Source organism: Oncorhynchus kisutch, unplaced genomic scaffold (assembly GCF_002021735.2).
Source record: "Oncorhynchus kisutch isolate 150728-3 unplaced genomic scaffold, Okis_V2 scaffold3649, whole genome shotgun sequence".
NCBI lineage: Eukaryota > Metazoa > Chordata > Actinopteri > Salmoniformes > Salmonidae > Oncorhynchus > Oncorhynchus kisutch.
The window spans coordinates 148,402-167,214 of record NW_022265594.1 but is presented as its reverse complement, the minus strand read 5'-3'; the positions used below and the strand labels follow the sequence as shown (position 1 = coordinate 167,214).

Here is an 18,813-nt window from a genome sequence, read left to right as displayed (position 1 = left end):
TACTACTACTACTACTACTGTTATCACTACTACTACTACTACTACTACTACTACTACTGTTATCACTACTACTACTACTACTACTGCTATCACTACTACTACTGTTATCACTACTACTACTACTACTGTTATCACTACTACTACTGTTATCACTACTACTACTGTTATCACTACTACTACTACTGTTATCACTACTACTACTACTGTTATCACTACTACTACTACTGTTATCACTACTACTACTACTGTTATCGCTACTACTACTACTAATATTACTAATACTACCGCAATCACTACTACTACTAATATTACTACTACTACTGTTATCACTACTACTACTAATATTACTACTACTACTGCAATCACTACTACTACTACTGTTATCACTACTCATATTGCTACTACTACTAATATTACTACTACTACTGTTATCACTACTACTACTAATATTACTACTACTACTGCAATCACTACTACTACTGTTATCACTACTAATACTGTTATCACTACTACTACTGTTATCACTACTAATATTACTACTACTACGGTTATCACTACTACTACTACTGTTATCACTACTACTACTACTACTGTTATCACTACTACTACTACTACTGTTATCACTACTACTACTACTGTTATCACTACTACTACTACTGTTATCACTACTACTACTACTACTACTGTTATCACTACTACTACTACTACTACTGTTATCACTACTACTACTACTACTGTTATCACTACTACTACTACTACTGTTATCACTACTGCTACTACTACTACTGTTATCACTACTACTACTACTACTGTTATCACTACTACTACTACCACTGTTATCACTACTACTACTACTACTACTGTTATCACTACTACTACTACTACTACTGTTATCACTACTACTACTGTTATCACTACTACTACTACTACTACTACTGTTATCACTACTACTACTACTACTACTACTGTTATCACTACTACTACTACTACTGTTATCACTACTACTACTACTGTTATCACTACTACTGTTATCACTACTACTACTACTGTTATCACTACTACTACTACTACTACTGCTATCACTACTACTACTGTTATCACTATTACTGTTATCACTACTACTACTGTTATCACTACTACTACTACTACTGTTATCACTACTACTACTACTGTTATTACTACTGCAATCACTACTACTACTACTGTTATTACTACTACAATCACTACTACTACTACTACTACTGTTATCACTACTACTACTACTGTTATCACTACTACTACTACTACTACTACGGTTCCATATACTTTAATTTACTACTACTACTAATTACAACTAGTTATATTGTAACTCCTACTCTCTCTGAGTTTCAGTTACCTGGTAGTGAAACAAGGCGGTCCCATACACGTTCATTTTCAGGACCGCCATGTTCTTCCAGAAGAAGATTCACTCTTTTAATAACAGTTTGTAAACACAACTGAAATGTTGGCATGTAGTTTGTATAGGAATCATAATCCACAAACTCTGCTTCCTGGAGAGAAAAAAAAGCACAAGTATCAAGCCAAACAGAATTGTATGTGATTTCTATATCTTATCAAGGTAGCATCACAAAAATGATTTAAGTCTTAGCTCATATTTATTAGCCTACCTTTGGATCTATGTGATGTTCATCTGTTAGATCGGTGGAGAGGGTGTATTCTTGGTCCGGGGTTAGTCTACAGTTAGGATTTATTTCAATGTAGATTTCTCTGTCTCCAGTCCTTGTCCTCCTGGTCTTACACACCTTCAGAGGATCAGAAATGGTTTGGAACACACTGTCATGATTTAGTAGCAATACCTGAAACATGGAAGCCCAAATGTTGCCCTCGGATCTTGAGGGTATCATCTTGATGTAATGGTTAAGATGTTGGGTTGGTGAGTGAGAGACCCCCAGGTCTGGATTCACCATTTACAATCACATTACACCCCAAAATATATCTGTCTGGATGAACCCAGCCCAATCACATTACACCCCAAAATATATCTGTCTGGATGAACCCAGCCCAATCACATTACACCCCAAAATATATCTGTCTGGATGAACCCAGCCCAATTACATTACAACCCAAAATATTGTTCTGTGGCAAAAGGTGAGTTCAACAGTGCAAATTTGATAGAATTCCAACCAAAGAGGAGTTTGACAACTCTGATCTACTTACCTCATCAATGTCAACATTTCTGGGCAGCAACAACACATTTAGGGTGGAACTATTATTATCATCTGGGAGTTGGTAAAATAGTAGCACCAGAGCACGGATAGGAGAGACAGGAGCTTCCTGCTCCTTGGTGATGCCATATTTGCCGAATCCAGTGATGTTTAAAATGACATGAGTTTCTGTTGCCTCAAGGGGAAGGAGAAACTCCATACTGTCATCATCAGTCACATGGGCTACAGACAGGAAGTCACATCCACCCTCTAGGAGAGAAAGAGAACATTAGTCTTCTGTTCAGATGACAATGACAACCCAGTAGTGGAGTAGTGATGCTACTGATGGTGATTAAGAATACATAGTCTATAACCTCCCTGGAAATGTATTACTTACCAGAATGAATCTCACAGTGTGGAAGGTGTAGTTGACAGACAGACCCCTTAAGGCATGTAAACATGAACAGGGGTCCTGCAGGCCTCTTGCCACTCTTGGCTAGAAGCCTCGTGTCCCAGTGGACAGTCCCCCCCCCCCCCCCCCCTCTCTCCCTCTCCCCTCCCCCAAACTCCAACGTCGTTTTAGAGAATTTGGCAGTACATCCAACCAGCCTCACAATCGCTGACGAAGTGTAACCACACCAGCCCAGGGCCTCCACATCCGGTTTCATCGTCTGAGACCAGCCATCCGGACAGCTGAGGAAACTGATGAGCATTTTTGTCTGTAATCAAGCCTTTTTGTAGGGAAAAACTCATTCTGATTGGCTGGGCATGGCTCCCCAGTGGGTAGGCCTATGCCCACCCATGGCTGTGCCCCTGCCCAATAGTGAAATCCATAAATTAGAGCCTAAATAATTCATATCAATTGACTGATTTCCTAATATGATATCAGATATTTTATACACCAGGTTTGTGCTCAATAAAGAATTTGGGAATTGACTCCCATTCCACCCATGAGATTAAATTTCAATTGGCCACACCACAGGATGTAGAATCTGAATGAGTGACAGGAAGTATAATTTTTTTGAAATTTTATTTATTGAATATTTGAAACGTACAATATGTGAAGCTGCTCAATAACTACAGTCCAACAGATTCCCATTCAGAGCGACACACAGAAGCATCCAGGGTCAATACCCTGCTCAAGGGCATGTTGACCGATCTACCACCAGGCCAAAAAACGTGGAAGTATAATTTAATTCAGTGTAATTCAAATAAATTTCACTCAGTCACAGAACATGAGTTTCATTGAATCTGACAGGTCACACTTCCAGAAACCAAAGAATATCACTTTTCTCTGGAAACAATGTTCATTATACTCTATTAACCTTAGTACTTAGAATAGACCATTATATTTCCACCAACCATTTCATTTGTTTGGCTTTGTCTTGAAGGCTATAAGGTAAATTTGTGCATTAGACTAATGCATTGTGGGAAATGTATTTTCCCCATATTGAACAACATTTAAGTGATTAATGAAATATAACTACAGGTTTTGTTTTCCTTGTTTTCATTCATTTTAAGAGTTTGTCCTGAAAATCAATTGTTTCATCATTTTATATGCATGTATATAACATGTTTGGTATTTTATTTACAAGATGTATATTTGCATAGACTACAACTATAGAATCGAATAGGCATTTGAATATTACTGAATTCAACTCTATTTCCTTGAAATGCAATTCGGTATCCTGCTTATTAATTCAAATTCATGAATTGAATTTATGAGCCATTCTAAATTCAATTCTGAATTGACCACAACTCTGTTATACACTACAGTACATATTTCCCTGAGTGAAATGACTCCCTGACATTCAGGCTGATTAAAGCTGGAATCCTTAATGGTTAAACAGCCACGTCCATTTGCAATATTACAAAGAAGCTGTAAACAACAACACTGTTTTCCCCTTGAACGTCCTTTTATGCACAATAGAGGAGCACAATATTCACTTTAACTATTTTTACCATGCTACGCGACGCTCCTATGCTTACGCGACGCTCCTATGCTACGCGACGCTCTGTTGCTAGGCAACAAAAACAACTGGTGGGGCGGACAGTGGGGCTGCTTCCCCCTACTGCTGATACACAGTATTTGTAATCTCAATTGAATTGAGGGAGATGAAATAGATTCATGCAATTACAAAACACTATACCAGATATTTAAACACTACACAATATGACATCTTTCCCTGAGAGTTAAATGAGTCCCTGAGATTCAGCCTGATTAAGTCTGAAGAGAAGTCAAACATAAAGGACACAGTCCTTATCTCAAGAGTTGCTCCTATTTCTCCTGATCAATCACAAAAGGAGACTAGTCCCTATTGTTGGAAAATGTCATTCATTTTAAAAGATGCTCTTAAAAATACCATTATATAAACATATACTCTATATCTAAACAGAGATATATCTGGTGTTCAGCCAGTACAGCTGTCCAGTACAAGTCAGTAGATGTTAAGTCTCACATGTTGTCTGAGTCCTGTCCAAGATGATTCAACATTCACCATGTTACAGATAGAAATTCAATCATCTTGTAGTCTGTAGCCAGTGTACCAGAGTAACACAGGTAGGTTGTCTGGTAGACAGTAGCCCTGATCTTGTAGTCTGTAGCCAGTGTACCAGAGTAACACAGGTAGGTTGTCTGGTAGACAGTAGCCCTGATCTTGTAGTCTGTAGCCAGTGTACCAGAGTAACACAGGTAGGTTGTCTGGTAGACAGTAGCCCTGATCTTGTAGTCTGTAGCCAGTGTACCAGAGTAACACAGGTAGGTTGTCTGGTAGACAGTAGCCCTGATCTTGTAGTCTGTAGCCAGTGTATCAGAGTAACACAGGTAGGTTGTCTGGTAGACAGTAGCCCTGATCTTGTAGTCTGCAGTCAGTGTATCAGAGTAACACAGGTAGGTTGTCTGGTAGACAGTAGCCCTGATCTTGTAGTCTGTAGCCAGTGTATCAGAGTAACACAGGTAGGTTGTCTGGTAGACAGTAGCCCTGATCTTGTAGTCTGCAGTCAGTGTATCAGAGTAACACAGGTAGGTTGTCTGGTAGACAGTAGCCCTGATCTTGTAGTCTGTAGCCAGTGTATCAGAGTAACACAGGTAGGTTGTCTGGTAGACAGTAGCCCTGATCTTGTAGTCTGTAGCCAGTGTACCAGAGTAACACAGGTAGGTTGTCTGGTAGACCGTAGCCCTGATCTTGTAGTCTGTAGCCAGTGTACCAGAGTAACACAGGTAGGTTGTCTGGTAGACAGTAGCCCTGATCTTGTAGTCTGTAGCCAGTGTACCAGAGTAACACAGGTAGGTTGTCTGGTAGACAGTAGCCCTGATCTTGTAGTCTGTAGCCAGTGTACCAGAGTAACACAGGTAGGTTGTCTGGTAGACAGTAGCCCTGATCTTGTAGTCTGTAGCCAGTGTACCAGAGTAACACAGGTAGGTTGTCTGGTAGACAGTAGCCCTGATCTTGTAGTCTGTAGCCAGTGTACCAGAGTAACACAGGTAGGTTGTCTGGTAGACAGTAGCCCTGATCTTGTAGTCTGCAGCCAGTGTATCAGAGTAACACAGGTAGGTTGTCTGGTAGACAGTAGCCCTGATCTTGTAGTCTGTAGCCAGTGTACCAGAGTAACACAGGTAGGTTGTCTGGTAGACAGTAGCCCTGATCTTGTAGTCTGTAGCCAGTGTACCAGAGTAACACATGTAGGTTGTCTGGTAGACAGTAGCCCTGATCTTGTAGTCTGCAGCCAGTGTATCAGAGTAACACAGGTAGGTTGTCTGGTAGACAGTAGCCCTGATCTTGTAGTCTGTAGCCAGTGTACCAGAGTAACACAGGTAGGTTGTCTGGTAGACAGTAGCTCCTCGAAGTGCTGCTCTCTGTTTCTGACGTTTTGATATCTTCTGAGGTTGTATCCATGGTGACCTCTGTCTGTCTGTCTCTTTCAGAGCATGTATTAGTATTGTGATATTATATATCTTGATGCTGTTGTATCCATGGTGACCTCTCAGTCTGTCTGTCTGTCTCTTTCAGAGCATGTATTAGTATTGTGGTGATATATATCCTGATGCTGTTGTATCCATGGTTCCCTCTCAGACTGCCTGCTCTTCCAGGTCTTCGACCAGGCAGGGATCTACTTCCTTCAGGACCTGGTACAAGTGTTCCTGGGCGCGAGCCCCCTTCCTTACCACCATGTCCAGCAGGGCTTGGTTCTGTAGGGTCTTGGTGGATTTGCTGTCCACCTCCTCCCTCTCCTCGTGAATCAGAACTCCATGATCCTGGAGACGAGGGAATATGGGCTGTAACAGTCCCAGGCGAGTCTCTAGAGCCATCCTGTGTTTTGGAATGAAGTCTCGTCCTGGGAAAGTATAGGGTTTGGCAGGAGTGGCTGCAGGGACAGGGGCTTGGACAGACAGAGGAGAAAAAGGGTCTATAACCTCAAGTGTATGTATTACAAATTTTAAAAGTGTGATCAACTTATATCAGAAAAATGTATAATTCAGTTGTATTGATCTTACAATACAGGACATCAGTAATAATCTCAGTCATTAATTATGCTCCTCTGCCCAGCGGTGGGCCTGTCTCTCCTTGGGAGTTAGGAGTTTACATTACACTGATTAGTGCTTTATCAAACATGGACTGTTTTATCTGAACTGTTACCTTGGTATCTGTAGAAACCCTTCCACGGATATTCATGATTCACAAATAGACTGGACAGTAGGTCTAATATGGACCAGGCTATATTCTTCTTCTTCTTCAATGTCAGTTCAGCTTTTTGAACTTTGGCAGGTAAGAATACCGCAAACGTTGTGGTGTAGTTTTCGTAGTCTTTATCATTATCAAACTTTTTGTTCTGGATCAAAAAATGGACAAACATAAGACAGTGTCAGTTGAACAACATTAACTTCCTCTTGAAGTCTTTGATTCAGTCAGATCCAGCACTAACCCAGGCTACCTGACACCTGCACGGCAGATCATTGGTTTTATTTAGGTGTCGGAGGTGGAACCGTGTTGGAGTTCACATCGCTGAGCGGCTGCTCTTGTCATTGTCACAAAACCACACCTGTATCATCCTAATCAAGGTGTATATTACAACATGTTCCACTGTTGGGATTATTACTAATGTCCCTCAGTGCAACTAATGGTTTTACCTTTCTGACATCATCTAAATCAAAACGATGAATCTGCTATGCAGTTGTTGGTTATCAGGAGTTAAGGTGGATCTGATTGAGTCCAGCTGTTTTTCCTGTTATTCAGTGGATGTTGAACTATTAACCATCACTACCTTAGGTGTCACCTTATGATACCCATCAGTGGAGAGGCTGTAAATCTGATCAGGGGTCAGTTCACAGTCAGAGGTTGTTTCAATGAAGGTTTCTCTCATGCCATTCCTCCTCGCCCTCTCCTCTTGCACCTAGAGTAGAGTAGTAGATTATCTTGATGAGAGCAAAATATCTTCACAATAACAATAACTAGGATTCAGAATTAATTTCAAATCCCCGATAGGACAATAAGTCAAATGTCCGTTATGGCATTACAGTTGTCACCTTCATTAGGACAACGTTCCGCGGCAGCAACAACACATGCAGTACAGGTTCCAGTTCAGGGTCATCTGATGGATGGTAGAACAACAACACCTGGGCTTTGATAGGGAAGACAGGAGCATCCTTATCCTTGATGAGGCCATAATCACAGAATCCATAGATGTTTATTATGACGTGTGTTTCTGTTATCTTATGAGGAGGGATTAACTCAATGATGTCATCAGTCACATGGGCTACAGACAGGAAGTCACATCCACCACCTGGGAAAGAAAAATAAAACAGCATTGTTGGTTAGAAAGTAACAAGAGATAGAAAACACTACAATCACTTTTCTTATTAACTGTGTAGTTTCCAGGGCAGATCTTACAGTATGTTTGAGGTGTAGTTACCAGGGCAGATCTCACAGTGGGGGAGGTGTAGTTGACAGACAGACCCCTTAAGGCATCTAAACTTGAACAGGGGTCCTGCAGGCCTCTTGACACTCTGGGCTAGAAGCCTCCTGCCCCAGGGGACTGTCCTATAGAGAACCTCTACTTCTCCCTCCATCTTAAACACCAGGCCTGTTATACTGCACTGGAACAGACCTGCACTGGGGCACTGGAACCTGTAGAACAAACCTGTAGTGTATAACAAATGTATGACATACAATGCATTTCAAATAGGAAAAGCACATCTGAGTTTGCTTGTTGTTGGTGTGTGGGAATAATTCAATATCTTAAAAGCTAAATAAATACCTGCACACTGTCACTATCACGTTGTGTATGGAAGTTGTTTAATTAGATCTTAAATAATTGATTCTGGCAAGAGCAGTGTTGGTGTTTCTTTTAAAATGACAAATGGCATAAACTGTTCTTTAAGACTTCATATTCTTAAAGTTAAATAAGTTAAGTATCTATTATCCTTTCATAAATGGAAAACTATAACTGTAAAAACAAGTAAGAGAAGACCAAGTTACCGGTATGTTCTATTGTCCTCCTGATCATAGTCCTCTGGTTCAAAGTCCTCAGGAAACCTCTAAAATGTAGAAACAATATATACTGAACAAATCTGTTATTATAAACTGGGTGGTTTGAGCCCTGAATGCTGATTGGCTGACAGCCGTGGTATGACAAAACATGTATTTTTACTTCTCTAATTATATTGGTAACCAGTGTATAATAGCAGTAAGGCACCTCTGGGGTTTGTGGTATATGGCCAATATACCACAGCTAAGGGTTGTATGCAGGCTGTTTACTTTGTATCGTGCCTAAGAACAGCCCTTAGCCATGGTATATTGGCCATATACCACATCCCTTCGGGCCTTATATAGTCAACTGGTCAGTCGGTCATTCTGTCTGTCTTTCCAGTAAAGATCTTACCAGAAGAGGGTCAGTAGTACACAGGCCCTGGTCCACTGTTCTACATTCTGTGATGTTTAACTTCTCCATGGCATTAGGTAAACCTCATCAACTCTGGTTCATTAGGTCACCTTTATAATCTCTGTGATGTTTCACTTCTCCATGGCATTAGGTAAACCTCATAAACTCTGTGATGTTTAACTTCACCATGACATTAGGTAATCCTTATAAACTCTGTGATGTTTAACTTCACCATGACATTAGGTCAGCCTTATAATCTCTGTGATGTTTAACTTCACCATGACATTAGGTCAGCCTTATAATCTCTGTGATGTTTAACTTCACCATGACATTAGGTAATCCTTATAATCTCTGTGATGTTTAACTTCACCATGACATTAGGTCAGCCTTATAATCTCTGTGATGTTTCACTTCTCCATGGCATTAGGTCAGCTTTATAAACTCTGTGATGTTTCACTTCTCCATGGGAATTAAGCAAGCTGTCAGTACTCTGACTTGTTCCTCACTCCAATTGAACCCTTGCTAGATGAAAGCCAACTAGAAGAGGATTTCATTTGGTGACTCTCTTTCTGTTGGTCATTGTTCGTCAGCTTGTCTCCATGTCTTTTAGCAGGTATTGTTGTTGTGAACCCAAACATCCCCTCTCTTCCTCACCTCTCTCTCCTCTGACAGATCATCCCAGTTCATATTCTTCAGGATCTCCGGTGTGATCTCCACAGCTTCCTCAGGGCCGGAGGGTTCTCATTGTGTGAAGTAAAGATGCACTCAATCAATGTAGCTATAAACAACTAATGGAACTTTTAAAGAACAGATTCATGTTGTTTTACCTGTGTGATCACTCTGTAACTTCTCAGTGAGATCATGGTCATTCATGCACCTCAGGATCCTCAGTGTGATCTTCACAGCTCTCTCAGGGTCGTATATCTTCATCATCAGATCCACTGTGACCTGTCTGTCAGTGTTCTCCAGCTGGCTCTTTGGCATGGGAGGAAAGCCAAGCCACTATTCAGGTAGTTTTGAAATGTCTTCAGCTCGTTTATGTTCAGCTCCTCCAGAGAGTTCAGCAGCCAAGCTGGAAAAGATAGAGAGAGAGATGTCCTACATGTCAGATAGAGAGAGAGATGTCCTACATGTCAGATAGAGAGAGAGATGTCCTACATGTCAGATAGAGAGAGAGATGTCCTACATGTCAGATAGAGAGAGAGAGATGTCCTACATGTCAGATAGAGAGAGAGAGATGTCCTACATGTCAGATAGAGAGAGAGAGATGTCCTACATGTCAGAGAGAGAGAGAGAGAGAGAGAGAGAGAGATGTCCTACATGTCAGAGAGAGAGAGAGAGAGAGATGTCCTACATGTCAGAGAGAGAGAGAGAGATGTCCTACATGTCAGATAGAGAGAGAGAGATGTCCTACATGTCAGAGAGAGAGAGAGAGATGTCCTACATGTCAGAGAGAGAGAGAGAGATGTCCTACATGTCAGATAGAGAGAGAGAGATGTCCTACATGTCAGATAGAGAGAGAGAGATGTCCTACATGTCAGATAGAGAGAGAGAGAGATGTCCTACATGTCAGATAGAGAGAGAGAGAGAGAGAGATGTCCTACATGTCAGATAGAGAGAGAGAGAGAGAGAGAGATGTCCTACATGTCAGATAGAGAGAGAGAGAGAGATAGATGTCCTACATGTCAGATAGAGAGAGAGAGAGAGAGAGATGTCCTACATGTCAGATAGAGAGAGAGAGAGAGAGAGAGAGAGAGAGAGATGTCCTACATGTCAGATAGAGAGAGAGAGAGAGAGAGAGAGATGTCCTACATGTCAGATAGAGAGAGAGAGAGAGATAGATGTCCTACATGTCAGATATATTAATGTATTGTTTAGCCTCCCCTCCAGGCTTCTTTTTCTTATATCAGTATTGTATGTACTGTCAATAAGCTTGTCCCCTACAAACATTACTCTTACTAACTGACTCTTCTGTTGATTGGTTAGAATTTAGGTAGCTCAAGAAAAGATGTATAGCCATGATTTGTAAGAACCAACGCTGGAGAACAGAAGCAGGTACGGGGAGTTGAACATTAAATAAGGAACAGACGCCCTCAGAACCCGGTATGCAACGACAAACTAACGTTATTCCTGAAGCAGGGAACAGATATTTGGAACAGACAGATATAGGGGAGGATATGGCACAGGTGATGGAGTCCAGGTGAGTCCAATAATCGCTGATGCGCGTGACGGGGGAAGGCAGGTGTGTGTAATGATGGTGGCAGAAGTGCATAATGCTGAGCAGCCTGGTGCCTTCGAAGACCAGAGAGGGGGAGCAGGCGTGTGTAATGATGGTGGCAGAAGTGCATAATGCTGGGCAGCCTGGTGCCTTCGAGGGCCAGAGAGGGGGAGCAGGCGTGTGTAATGATGGTGGAAGAAGTGCGTAATGCTGGGGAGCCTGGTGCCTTCGAGGGCCAGAGAGGGGGAGCGGGAGCAGGCGTGACATGATTAGACAGTGCAATCTGTAATATCTTGTAATATCTTACCTATGTATCTTACCTACTGAGCCATTGTACTGTTGATTTGATGTATTATATGGAATGAATGATTGCTTTCTGTTTAATCTCAATGAGATCACCTGGATACACACAATAAATAAGAGGGGTCTGCTGAATGTTATTATGAAGTCAGTTGAATGTTCTTTCTGGTTAGACCTACACTGAACTGTGATGGTGATGTATAGATTGATAGCCAGAATGTACATGTTACCTCTAGTGTGATCTCTCTGTAACTTCTCTGCCAGATCATCCAGATCCATCTGCCTCAGGATCCCCAGTGTGATCCTCACAGCTCCCTCAGGGTTGTATCTCTTCACCATCTGATCCACTGTGACCTGTCTGTCAGTGTTCTCCAGCTGACTCTCTGGGATGGAAGGAAAGCCAAGCAGCTGGTCTGTAGTCAGGTAAAACTGAAATGTCGTCAGCTGTTCTTCAGTGAGCTCCTTCAGACCGGTCAGCAGCAGAGCTGGAACATCCAACATGGAGGATCTCTAAAATAACAAAGATGATAAGAGAATAGAAATACTGACTACTGATTTAAAGAACATGAACATCACCACACACAACGTGGTACAGGAATATACTCATCCAACATGGAGGGTCTCTAAAATAACAAAGATGATAAGAGAATAGAAATACTGACTACTGATTTAAAGAACATGAACATCACCACACACAACGTGGTACAGGAATATACTCATCCAACATGGAGGATCTCTAAAATAACAAAGATGATAAGATATAAGAGAATAGAAATACTGACTACTGATATAAAGAACATGAACATTACCACACACAACGTGGTACAGGAATATACTCATCCAACATGGAGGGTCTCTAAAATAACAAAGATGATAAGAGAATAGAAATACTGACTACTGATATAAAGAACATGAACATCACCACACACAACGTGGTACAGGAATATTCTCCGATGTTTTGGTGTGTTGAAATTAACTGACTATGACAGTGAGTACAGGTGATGTAACATATGAGGGTAGAACTGTAGAACTGACTATGACAGTGAGTACAGGTGATGTAACATATGAGGGTAGAACTGACTATGACAGTGAGTACAGGTGATGTAACATTTGAGGGTAGAATTGTAGAACTGACTATGACAGTGCGTACAGGTGATGTAACATATGAGGGTAGAACTGTAGAACTGACTATGACAGTGAGTACAGGTGATATAACATATGAGGGTAGAACTGACTATGACAGTGAGTACAGGTGATGTAACATATGAGGTTAGAACTGTAGAACTGACTATGACTGTGAGTACAGGTGATGTAACATATGAGGGTAGAACTGTAGAACTGACTATGACAGTGAGTACAGGTGATGTAACATATGAGGGTAGAACTGTAGAACTGACTATGACAGTGAGTACAGGTGATGTAACATATGAGGGTAGAACTGACTTTTTCTTTTCTTTTTCTCATTGCCTTATGCTCCTTCCTCCTTCTCCATTTATCACTGTCTGATGAGTCTCTCCACCATGTTGTTGCTGTGGTAGATACAGGTATAGAAGTGAAGAGAGGTAATGGTGTTTGTTTTATTACATTATCAATTATTCATTTAAATCATGTTGTCTTTTGTTTGAAGGAACGTTTGACACATTTTCTTAACAGTGTTACCTCTAGTGTGATCTCTCTCTAACTTCTCTGCCAGATCATCTCGGTCCATCTCCCTCAGGATCCTCCCCGTGTTCCTCACAGCTCCCTCAGGGCCGTAACTCTCCACCATCTGATCCACTGTGTCCTGTCTGTCAGTGTTCTCCAGCTGTCTCTCTGGGATGAGAGGAAAGCCAAATATCCTGCCACTAGTCAGGTAAGACTGAAATTTCTTCAGCTGATCTTCAGTGAGCTCTTGCAGACTGGTCAGCAGTAGAACTGGAAAGAGAGAAACAGGGAAACAGAGGGGAAGACAGGAGGGGGATAGAGAGTCAGTTAGGGTCCTTGTCTACAGTCCTACTTCTCTGATCTCTAACTTCTCTGCCAGATTATTCTGGTTCATCTTCCAGATTAGGAAGCTCAGGAAGAGATATACAGTGCCTTGCGAAAGTATTCGGCCCCCTTGAACTTTGCTACCTTTTGCCACATTTCAGGCTTGAAACATAAAGATATAAAACTGTATTTTTTTGTGAAGAATCAACAACAAGTGGGACACAATCATGAAGTGGAACGACATTTATTGGATATTTCAAACTTTTTAACAAATCAAAAACTGAAAAATTGGGCGTGCAAAATTATTCAGCCCCTTTACTTTCAGTGCAACAAACTCTCTCCAGAAGTTCAGTGAGGATCTCTGAATGATCTAATGTTGACCTAAATGACTAATGATGATAAATACAATCCACCTGTGTGTAATCAAGTCTCCGTATAAATGCACCTACACTGTGATAGTCTCAGAGGTCCGTTAAAAGCGCAGAGAGCATCATGAAGAACAAGGAACACACCAGGCAGGTCCGAGATACTGTTGTGAAGAAGTTTAAAGCCGGATTTGGATACAAAAATATTTCCCAAGCTTTAAACATCCCAAGGAGCACTGTGCAAGCGATAATATTGAAATGGAAGGAGTATCAGACCACTGCAAATCTACCAAGACCTGGTCGTCCCTCTAAACTTTCAGCTCATACAAGGAGAAGACTGATCAGAGATGCAGCCAAGAGGCCCATGATCACTCTGGATGAACTGCAGAGATCTACAGCTGAGGTGGGAGACTCTGTCCATAGGACAACAATCAGTCGTATATTGCACAAATCTGGCCTTTATGGAAGAGTGGCAAGAAGACAGCCATTTCTTAAAGATATCCATAAAAAGTGTTGTTTAAAGTTTGCCACAAGCCACCTGGGAGACACACCAAACATGTGGAAGAAGGTGCTCTGGTCAGATGAAACCAAAATTGAACTTTTTGGCAACAATACAAAACGTTATGTTTGGCGTAAAAGCAACACAGCTCATCACCCTGAACACACTATCCCCACTGTCAAACATGGTGGTGGCAGCATCATGGTTTGGGCCTGCTTTTCTTCAGCAGGGACAGGAAAGATGGTTAAAATTGATGGGAAGATGGATGGAGCCAAATACAGGACCATTCTGGAAGAAAACCTGATGGAGTCTGCAAAAGACCTGAGACTGGGATGGAGATTTGTCTTCCAACAAGACAATGATCCAAAACATAAAGCAAAATCTACAATGGAATGGTTCAAAAATAAACATATCCAGGTGTTAGAATGGCCAAGTCAAAGTCCAGACCTGAATCCAATCGAGAATCTGTGGAAAGAACTGAAAACTGCTGTTCACAAATGCTCTCCATCCAACCTCACTGAGCTCGAGCTGTTTCGCAAGGAGGAATGGGAAAAAATGTCAGTCTCTCGATGTGCAAAACTGATAGAGACATACCCCAAGCGACTTACAGCTGTAATCGCAGCAAAAGGTGGCGCTACAAAGTATTAACTTAAGGGGGCTGAATAATTTTGCACGCCCAAGTTTTCAGTTTTTGATTTGTTAAAAAAGTTTGAAATATCCAATAAATGTCGTTCCACTTCATGATTGTGTCCCACTTGTTGTTGATTCTTCACAAAAAAATACAGTTTTATATCTTTATGTTTGAAGCCTGAAATGTGGCAAAAGGTCGCAAAGTTCAAGGGGGCCGAATACTTTAGCAAGGCACTGTATAGTCATGATTTAAACTCGGACAAAACAGAGATGCTTGTTCTAGGTCCCAAGAAACAAAGAGATCTTCTGTTGAATCTGACAATTAATCTTAATGGTTGTCCAGTCGTCTCAAATAAAACTGTGAAGGACCTCGGCGTTACTCTGGACCCTGATCTCTCTTTTGAAGAACATATCAAGACCATTTCAAGGACAGCTTTTTTCCATGTACGTAACATTGCAAAAATCAGAAACTTTCTGTCCAAAAATGATGCAGAAAAATTCATCCATGCTTTTGTCACTTCTAGGTTAGACTACTGCAATGCTCTACTTTCCGGCTACCCGGATAAAGCACTAAATAAACTTCAGTTGGTGCTAAATACGGCTGCTAGAATCCTGACTAGAACCCAAAAATGTGATCATATTACTCCAGTGCTAGCCTCTCTACACTGGCTTCCTGTCAAAGCAAGGGCTGATTACAAGGTTTTACTGCTAACCTACAAAGCATTACATGGGCTTGCTCCTACCTATCTCTCTGATTTGGTCCTGCCGTACATACCTACACGTACGCTACGGTCACAAGACGCAGGCCTCCTAATTGTCCCTAGAATTTCTAAGCAAACAGCTGGAGGCAGGGCTTTCTCCTATAGAGCTCCATTTTTATGGAACGGTCTTCCTACCCATGTCAGAGACGCAAACTCGGTCTCAACCTTTAAGTCTTTACTGAAGACTCATCTCTTCAGTAGGTCATATGATTGAGTGTAGTCTGGCCCAGGAGTGTGAAGGTGAACGGAAAGGCTCTGGAGCAACGAACCGTCCTTGCTGTCTCTGCCTGGCCGGTTCCCCTCTTTCCACTGGGATTCTCTGCCTCTAACCCTATTACAGGGGCTGAGTCACTGGCTTACTGGAGCTCTCTCATGCCGTCCCTGGAAGGGGTGCGTCACCTGATTGGGTTGATTCACTGATGTGGTCATCCTGTCTGGGTTGGCGCCCCCCCCTTGGGTTGTGCCATGGCGGAGATCTTTGTGGGCTATACTCGGCCCTGTCTCAGGATGGTAAGTTGGTGGTTGAAGATATCCCTCTAGTGGTGTGGGGGCTGTGCGTTGGCAAAGTGGGTGGGGTTATATCCTTCCCGTTTGGCCCTGTCCGGGGGTGTCCTCGGATGGGTCCACAGTGTCTCCTGACCCCTCCTGTCTCAGCCTCCAGTATTTATGCTGCAGTGGTTTATGTGTCGGGGGGCTAGGGTCAGTTTGCTATATCTGGAGTACTTCTACTGTCCTATTCGGTGTCCTGTGTGAATCTAAGTGTGCGTTCTCTAATTCTCTCCTTCTCTCTTTCTTTCTCTCTCTCGGAGGACCTGAGCCCTAGGACCATGCCCCAGGATTACCTGACATGATGACTCCTTGCTGTCCCCAGTCCACCTGGCCGTGCTGCTGCTCCAGTTTCAACTGACCTGAGCCCTAGGACCATGCCCCAGGATTACCTGACATGATGACTCCTTGCTGTCCCCAGTCCACCTGACTGTGCTGCTGCTCCAGTTTCAACTGTTCTGCCTTCTTATTATTCGAACATGCTGGTCATTTATGAACATTTGAACATCTTGGCCATGTTCTGTTATAATCTCCACCCGGCACAGCCAGAAGAGGACTGGCCACCCCACATAGCCTGGTTCCTCTCTAGGTTTCTTCCTAGGTTTCGGCCTTTCTAGGGAGTTTTTCCTAGCCACCGTGCTTCTACACCTGCATTGCTTGCTGTTTGGGGTTTTAGGCTGGGTTTCTGTACAGCACTTTGAGATATCAGCTGATGTACGAAGGGCTATATAAATAAATTTGATTTGATTTTGTGAAATCTTCCCTACTGTATTGGTGACTGTATGTATGGAATGTAATGAATGTTGGATTGTTGTTTAATCATCATGGGGTCACCTGGATACATCATGAATAAACATTATAAAAGAGGGGTCACCTGGATACATCATGAATAAACATTATAAAAGAGGGGTCACCTGGATACATCATGAATAAACATTATAAAAGAGGGGTCACCTGGATACATCATGAATAAACATTATAAAAGAGGGGTCACCTGTATACATCATGAATAAACATTATAAAAGAGGGGTCACCTGGACACATCATGAATAAACATTATAAAAGAGGGGTCACCTGGATACATCATGAATAAACATTATAAAAGAGGGGTCACCTGGATACATCATGAATAAACATTATAAAAGAGGGGTCTGCTGAATGTTATTATGAAGTCAGTTGAATGTTCTTTCTGGTTAGACCTACACTGAACTGTGATGGTGATGTATAGATTGATGTACATTATTGTTATGTTACCTCTAGTGTGATCTCTCTGTAACTTCTCTGCTACATCATCTCGGTCCATACCCCTTAGGATCCCCAGTGTGATCCTCACAGCTCCCTCAGGGCCGTATCTCTTCACCATCTGATCCACTGTGTTCTGTCTGTCAGTGTTCTCCAGCTGACTCTCTGGGATGGGAGGAAAGTCTAACATCCTGCCAATAATCAGGTAAGACTGGAATCTCCTCAACTCATCTGAGTTCATCTCCTCCAGAGTGGTCAGTAGCAGAGATGGACCATCCAATGTTTTCTAAAACAACCAAGATAACAACAATGAGGAAGGAATATAAAACCTGACTACTGATATAAAATAAAGAACATGAATATATTCATATTGTTAAGACGTACTAGAATATTTCTACTGGTCTCTCAATATCACATATCATCATGAAATACATTACATTAGGAACTTTAACACACACATGCACACACGCACACATGCACACACACGCGCACACATGCACACACACTTACCTAGTAACCTACCTACCTACCTTTCCCACATTCAGCATCTCCAGCCTAGAGATCACAGTCTCCAGACTACGACACTTCTCTACAGACGGGGTCAACCTGGACACAGGAAACAGTCACACACTGTTCTGTTCCCCTACTACACCAACACATGCTGTGGTCACTACACTGTTCTGTTCCCCTACAGCACCACTACAGGCTGTGGTCACTACACTGTTCTGTTCCCCTACAGCACCACCACATGCTGTGGTCACTACACTGTTCTGTTCCCCTACAGCACCACTACATGCTGTGGTCTCTACACTGTTCTGTTCCCCTACACCACCACTACATGATGTGGTCACTACACTGTTCTGTTCCCCTACACCACCACCACATGCTGTGGTCACTACACTGTTCTGTTCCCCTACACCACCACTACATGCTGTGTTCACTACACTGTTCTGTTCCCCTACAGCACCACCACATGCTGTGGTCACTACACTGTTCTGTTCCCCTACACCACCACCACATGCTGTGATCACTACACTGTTCTGTTCCCCTACACCACCACCACATACTGTGGTCACTACACTGTTCTGTTCCACTACACCACCATCACATGCTGTGGTCACTACACTGTTCTGTTCCCCTACAGCACCACTACATGCTGTGGTCACTACACTGTTCTGTTCCCCTACACCACCATCACATGCTGTGGTCACTACACTGTTCT

At 42.2% G+C, this 18,813-nt stretch overlaps 1 pseudogene; it reads right to left on the bottom strand.

Moving 5' to 3' along the window:
* Window positions 1–6,252: 6,252 nt before the first annotated feature.
* LOC116371766 (uncharacterized) lies at window positions 6,253–17,873 on the bottom strand (annotated as a pseudogene).
* Window positions 17,874–18,813: the final 940 nt, after the last annotated feature.